The sequence below is a fragment of the Arvicanthis niloticus genome, chromosome 16 (assembly GCF_011762505.2).
Source record: "Arvicanthis niloticus isolate mArvNil1 chromosome 16, mArvNil1.pat.X, whole genome shotgun sequence".
NCBI lineage: Eukaryota > Metazoa > Chordata > Mammalia > Rodentia > Muridae > Arvicanthis > Arvicanthis niloticus.
Genome location: NC_047673.1, coordinates 52113681 through 52121544, shown reverse-complemented (window position 1 = coordinate 52121544; position 7864 = coordinate 52113681). Strand labels below are relative to the sequence as shown.

The window sequence follows — 7864 nt, the reverse complement described above, 5'->3', positions numbered from 1 at the left end:
TTTTTTTTTTCTAGCTCTAGAAAAGAAAATGGCTGGTAATAAGAAAGAGGGGACACAAAACTGTGTTTTCCTCCTCCAGTGCATAGGCTGTGTAAGCAAAATGAGAAATGCAACATACATAGCAAGTTCAAAGTCAGTTTGTGCTATGTGAGACTGCCTCAGAAGGAAAAAGGAACAAAAAAAAAATGAAATAAAAAAAGAAGGAAGGGAGGGGGGTAGAGAGGAAGGGAGGAATGGAAGAAGGGAAGGAGGAAAGGAGGGAAGAAGGAAGTAATGAATGAACTAAAGAAGGAACGAAGGAAGGGCAGATGAGCATAGTTAGAATGCTTATTCCAAGTCTCTGGTAAAGGATAATGGTGATTTGAGCTGAGCTGTTGACTGGGGAAGGGTGGGGTCGGAAGGAAGGCAAAGTTGTAAGACATAAAATATACTCTGAAAATGATGTGAATTTGATGACAAAAAAAAAAAAAACAATAAGAAAAAAAGACTTTTTTCTTGGTCACTGACAAGTTATAGTTTAATAAAACTTAATAATATTGTGATATTGTTAAATGACAAAAGGGAGATGAAGAGAAATACAATTCAAAGTAAAATGTAAAAATTCCCTTTATGTTGGAGAAGTGACTAAGGGATTGAGTTGAGATGTTAATAAGCAATTGAAAATACCAAACTTCAGAGGTACCGTGGCATGGCCTGCTCAGTCTTCTCCATTTAAAGCCTTGGGAATGAAAGAACTCATGAAGGAACGATCATACATAATGACGAGAGCTTCAAAGCATCGTAACATTAAAATCTTGGTAAATAAATTCACTAAAGAATAGAAAAGAAAAACCCCTCAGTTAGAAATTATAATATGTAAAATGAATATGCATTTAAGCAAGAAGGAAACTGAATCAATAATTAATAACCTTCTAGAGCAGAGATCACCAGGCCTACATGGATTTATTGATGAATTATACCAAACATTTAAGGAATACATTACATAATTCCGCTCTAATCTCTTTCAAAAGATAAAAACTGATGGATTTGTTTCTCTCTGGTTTTGTGAGGTTAGCTTTTTCTTAATGTCTAAACAGAAAAAAGACATTATGATAAAAATGATAAAAAATAAATAATAGTATATTTCATAAGCATAATTCAAAATTCCTCATCAAAGTTCTATAAAATTAAATACACATTGTATCATTTCACAAAATGAAGAAGACTCAATGGTGTACTGCTATTTATCCTTAGTTAGAAAGCACATTCAAAATCAAAAAATTTTTGCAAGTGTCATCACTGGCCTAAAATGTCAGACTCTCTTTTTTTCTTAAAATAGTAATAAGCCTGAATATTGACTGTATTGAATGGCTGTGAAGTTGTATTACTTTTATCGAACAACAGAGGGAAATTTTAAAAGATTGTTTTTAGCATTGCTTAAAATGCCCTTTGTCATACAAAATAACCCTCAGTACTAGAGGAAGGCTTCCTATTTTATTTAATAATGGTAAAACCCCATGGGTATGCTCACTTAATAGTGAGCAGCTGAATGATTAGGAGTAGGACAAAGATGTCCCTTCTCAATGCTTCTTCTTAACACCTTTTCCCCCATAGCTAGTCCTATCTATAAAATTAAACAAAGGAAATAAAGCATACTTATTGGGAAGGAGGAAGTAAATTCTACTTGTTCACAGATGACACAGTCCATCTATTTAGAAAAAAATTAAAAGATACAAAATGTCTTCTAGTATTCAGGCATTATAACAAGATTTTAAAACAGTGAATATACAAAGCTCAATAGTGTAACCAACAGTCTCAATTAACCTGGACCCCTGAGATCTCGACACTGCCCAAGCAACCAGGCAGCATATACCAACTGATATGAGGCCCCAAACACATATACAGCAGAGGACTGCTGGTCTGGGTTGAGTCAGAGAAGTTGCATCTAACTCTCAAGAGAGTGGAGGCTCCATAGAATGGGGAGGTCTGGAGGGTTGGGGGTTTGGGGGAGCAGAGACATCCTCATGGAGATGGGCGGGGGGAAGGTATAAGATGTGGAAGCTCAGAGGGTATACAAGGAGGGGGATACAATCTGGAGTGTAAGAAAAAGATTGAATAATTGAAAAAAAAAAAAGCAAAACGTAAAAATTTTAAAAATTAACATTATACAAGTCTCAGTTCAAAGACCTGAGAATCAATCTAACAAAACATGTACAATGTCTATATGAAAGGAAGTAATAAATATTAAGGACTAAATAGAGATATAGCCTGTATTTATGTGTGATAAAACAACATTGTTAAGATGCCATATTTCTCAACTTGATCTCTTGATACAGTGCAATGGTCACCCTCAAATATTCCAAGCAAGTTATTTTATGGTTAATAATAAATTATTTTAAAAATGTATATGATAAAAACATAAGACCCAGAGTAGAAAACAAAAGATTGAAATAGAACAAAGCTGAAAACTGGCACTATGGGAGTTCTTCACTCATACATTATAAACTGCCTTTAACTAAAGTCTTTGGGGCAGTTGGGGGGTGGAAGCAATGGCCGCATTTAATATTCAGTAAGGCTGGTTGACTGAATAGAATGTCAAGGATTTCAGAGAATGAGAATATTGCAAGACCAGAGGCAAATTATCTTGGGTAATGTTAGACCCGTAACTACACATCTATACCCTATCTTCATGTGGACCTGACTCCCTTGGGACTATTAGGTCAATCCTTTTGAAATGTAGAGATTCCCACCACCTGCAAAAGTGAAGGATGTCGTCAGATAGCAGGGAGGCAGATTTCTCTGCTTTGTAGTAACCAACCCACCTTATGTTTCAACCACTATTTGAATATACTGATTAATGTTCTGCACTGCTTATTACTATTAAACCTTCAAGAGTGTAGCAACATTGGAACATGGCATTTGTGCTATTACAAATCTGTTTCCTGGGGTACCCATATTTAGATTGAGAATAAACCCTAAGTCCCTTTGGAGTAAGCTACAAAGGTTGTTACTGTTTTTTAAATGACTATATAACTAAGACTTTAGAAGTAAAATAATATTTAAAGGAAAACAAAATATAGTTGCTGATCTTTGACAAAAGAAAAGATGCAGGGTTATGGAAAAAGATTGTCTCTTCTTTATATTTTTTCCTTTTACTAAAAATATTTTTTTTCTCATATGATACATCCTGATTATGGTTTTGCTCCTCCCAGTTCCTCTACACTTTTCCTTCCATTTGGAGCCACTTTCTTTTTGTCTATCATTAGAAAAAAAAAGCTATCTTCTAAACATTAGACTCTAAAGGATAATAAAATATAACAAAATAAAATATAATAACAAAGTTGTACAAGAAACAAACAGAAGGAAAAGAGCCCAAGAGAAGGTACAAGAATAAGATCAACTCATTAACACACTCAGGAATCTCATAAAAACACTAACCTGAAAGCCATAATGTGTATGCCGAAGACCTGGAGCAGACCTATGCAGGCCCTGTACATGCTTTCTCAGCCTCGTATCTGTGACTTCATATGATGTTTGAGCATATAGATTTAGAGGACCATGTTTTCCTGGTGTCCTCTATCCTCTCTCGGGCTCTTAGCCCCCTTCCATGGGATTTCCTGAACTGAGGGGAGAGGATTAAAAGAAACATTTTAATTGTGGTTGTGAATTCCAAGGCCTCCCATTCTCTGCATATTTTCTAGTGGTGGTTCTCTGTGTTTGTTCCCATCCACTGCAGAAATAAGTTTTTCTGATGCTGGCTCTGTAGGACAAATCTTTTAATATCACAGAATATCATTTGGAGTCATTTTATTACTAGTGCTTTTTTTTCAAATTGGTTTTCTGTTTGTTTTGTTTTTCAAACAGCAATATTTGGTTTTACCTGATTCTTAGTTATCCACGTGGTCTCAGGTATTCGTTTCATCTTGTAGAATGGGTCTTCAGTCAAATCAGAAATTACTTGGTTGCTCTCACAAGTTTTATGTCAATGTTGCCCTAGTATATCTTGCAGACAGGACATGGTGTTGACATTTCTCCTTTGGTTGTGTGCAAAGTACTTCCTGTTCCAAAGACCCAGGCACACAGATGTATAAGCCCTACATACACACAAGCTCAGCTTCTTTCTGTTCAGTGAGAATGTTGGATGCTGTCTTCAGCAATGGGGCTTTGCTGTCCATCTGAGAAGGACAATCTATACGTACAAACAATGTAGATGGCTTGAGGATGTCCACAAGGTTCTTTTGGCCAACAACTTAATTTGATGTTAGGGAATCCAAGCCCTAGAAGCCCAATTCTGCAACAAGAGATGGCCAATTGGTACTTTGTCTCGTCTATTATTTGATTATTCAATTTAGATCACTATTGTCTTTCTGAGTCTGAAATACCTTACTTGAGATGATTTTTTTTCTAGTTCCATTTATTTACCTGCAAATTTCATGATGTCAAAAAAAAAAATCTAATGTTTACAAAAATTTAGATTGACTAATATATCTAAGTATACACTATAAAACTTCTAAAAGATAACAGAAAAATCTAAACAAATATAGACCTATTTCTAAATTTTAGCTAAATTTTTGCAGAAGAAATTGATAAATTATGCCTAAAAGATTAAACATACATCTATGATCTATATAATTACTTCATGAGAAAAGGAAGACAAACCACAGACTGAGAGAACTTTTTGAAAACATATCTAGACTGCTATTCAAAAGAGTACTACGAACATTTAAAATTCAACAGTAAGAAAACAACCTGACTTTAAAAATAAATCCTGTAACCAGTACAAACCCTGCATCAAAGTGCAAACAAAGATGTGAAAGAAATTCATGAAAAGTTGCTCTACATCATATGTTTTTGGAAGAACTAGTACCACAGTACAACATAACAATCAAAATGGCCAAAATCTAGAAGAGTGGCAATACCAAATGCTGGCAAGGATGAGGAGCCACAGGATTACTCAAGGATTACTGGTGGGGATAAAAATGGTGTAATGGTGTTGGAAGACAAATTTTCAGTTTCATACAAAACCACACAAAGCACTGCTATGCTGTCTAGTGATTAAAATCCCAGGCATCAACCCAGAGGAGTTGAAAACTGTTTTGCACATGGGAATATACACATAAATTAATTCAAGAAACTGTTAAAGTAGCTATGTTATCTTGAGACTCTGCATAAACTCTAACACACACATGCAGATACTGTGTTGATCTCTAGAAAATGACAAACTATCAGCCCATGAAAACAGGAGAAAATTAAATGCATACCTGTAATTGAAAGAAGGCAATGAAATGTGCTCCATAACTGTAGTTACACATTAACAACAGGGATGTGTTCCAGTAGAACATCAGCAAACATTTTCAGTATTCCGGGAGTATATCTTCACAGAGAAGGCTACATGACTCACTGATTTAATTTTATGAAAGCATCTTAGTGTGTTCCATCTATCTTTGACCAAAAATGTCACTTTATGTCACATTACTATGCATTACATTCTGGAAAAGTCATAATTATGGAGACAGTTAAAGGATCAGCTGTTGCCAGGAAGCAATAAGCAGGGAGGGATGGGTTGGTAAAGTATATAAGAGTTTAGCAATAAAAGGATTCTATGCATGACTACATGATTGATGACAGTATAACAGTAGATGCATGCCACCATCCATTCTCATAAAATATGTAACATCAAGAATGAAGCCTATGATGTAAACTATAACTTTGGTGACAGTCATATGTCAACATGTATTTATCTGCTGTAGCAAGTGCTTCACTCTGATGGGGTGTGCTGAAAATGGCTATGTATGTGTGGGGTGAGAGATATGGGGAAAACCTATATCTGCTACAAAATATCAACTGTTAACCATATGTGAAATGAAAATCAAGTACAATTCAATGGTATTTCTCCAGAAGGAACCAAATCAAAACACAAAATGACAACAACCCCCCTTGCAAATCCCTCTAACATTCTTTGTTTTAAATGGCCTTTTTCAGAAATTTCATAGTAATTTCTGTCAAGTTACTCATACAACTACACCACAGAAGCTTGAGACAAATCATTTTCTTGTCGTCTAACTTTGAATATTTGTTTTATTGTTCTATCACTCTTTTGCATATTAGCATATTACTTGTTATGTTGTCCTAGTGGAATCTGATGTGCACCTGTGAGGGAAGTAGCACATTTGTATGCAATTAAGGAGATGTCAAAAACGTTGGAAAGACTCAATCCTTTGGCTAAGGCTTATTGATTGCCAGCTTAGTGGAGGTAGGGGTGGGGTGTGTCTAGGTTCAGCAAGAGATTGTCTCAGAGGAACAAGATGAAGAGTGATGGAGAAGACTACCAACACATCCTTTGATCTCCATGCATGCACAGGCATGTCCACACAAGCAAGCCTGCAGCAAGACATTATCACAGCACAGGCATGAAGAACTGCACAGGCACATGCACCATACCAGCACGCTCACACATATGCATGCATACAAACACTCAAAGAACTGGAATAGGAAGAGGAGGAGACAGAGAAGGAAAAAGAGAAGAAGAGGTAGTAGTTTCCAAAGGCAGATGCTAAAAGAAAATGCTCTGAACCTGAACATGTAACCACGAGTTTTCCATGCCTTTAAATACTAATGAGGGAGCTAAAATAATTTCTGTGAGAGTATTTCTACTCCAACCAATGAGTTCATTTTAGAAAATAGAGGGGAACGATCTCATATAGGACACCAAAATAATACAAAAACAAATTAATGCAAAGGGCTGTTCAGAAGGCCAATGACAGAGGCTAAAGCAATTAAAGCTTTCATATTGGTGGAAAGACCAGAAAATGACAGTACATAGGATATTTGACCACCAAGTAAGTGACAAACAGAGCAGCAATCTTTCTACCATTTTCTTTGGAAGTGCAGTGAGTTTTAAAACACAGATGAATGGACTCTCACAGCATTGCTGTGAGATAGCAATCACTGAAAAATTTAGCAAGATCGGATGCTACAGTGCCTGGGAACTTTGAGAAGGTTTTGGGCTATCTGAATGATCCTCAGTAGGCAATGGTAACGCCCATGCCTTCAGAAAGGGCTTCTCTTCTCCATGCTTGTCCTCAGGGAGAGTCCTATGCTACTACCAATGACCTCGTCAGTTTTTCTGAGGAACCAAACCCTCCATTTTGTTCATTCCCAAGAAACTCCTCCACAAAGCTGTCCCTGTCAAAAGAGAACATAGAGATGTAACTTTCATTTACATCTCCAGTACACATCTGCACAGTTTGCAGGTCTCATCGCCTTGTACTTTTAGATTTTGAAATGACATTCTGTAAACTCTAGTTTTCTGTGTGAAGCTAAATTGAAAACTCCTTCAAATATGAATCAGAGTCCTTCCATTTTATGTTGTTTGGGCTTTGACATTTCTAAGTAATAAAAGGAGATGACCAGAGGCAGCATTGTAAATCAAGAACATAAGTCGAGGGGCTAAGATCCTGCCCCAAGAGAACTACACTAGGCAGGTTGATGAGGTTTTGATCAGTAAGGAATGTGAATTAATTTACTTTGTTGGTATCTACCCAAGAACAGACAAATTTATAGTTAAAATCCTGAAAATTTGGCCCAACAGTTAGTCTAGTATAAGAGTTAACCCTAAAGTCAACTACAGTTCAAAAACCAGTCACTGGTAATGTATCTTCACCAACAAGTCTTTGACATTTTTGTTGTTTCTTTTTTTTTTTTTTTTTTTTGCTTCAATTTTTACTAAGTCAAGAAGGTAAATAATAGTTCAATGACATAAGAATGTTACGTTGTATATACTGTCTGTTAAATAATACATTAATTACCTGAAAAGAAATCATATGCAGCACTTGTCAGAGGTCACAGAGAACATAAGGACAAAGGTTTCATATTCAATCTGTTC

General features: G+C 35.9%; 1 long non-coding RNA gene across 1 annotated transcript; it reads right to left on the bottom strand.

Moving 5' to 3' along the window:
* Positions 1–545: 545 nt before the first annotated feature.
* Positions 546–7631, bottom strand: LOC143434620 (uncharacterized). Its single transcript, XR_013104243.1, has 4 exons — positions 5241–7631; positions 3860–4270; positions 3418–3601; positions 546–810 (listed from the first exon to the last, which is right to left on the bottom strand). It is a non-coding gene; the product is annotated as an uncharacterized LOC143434620 (long non-coding RNA).
* Between the last annotated feature and the right edge of the window lie 233 nt (positions 7632–7864).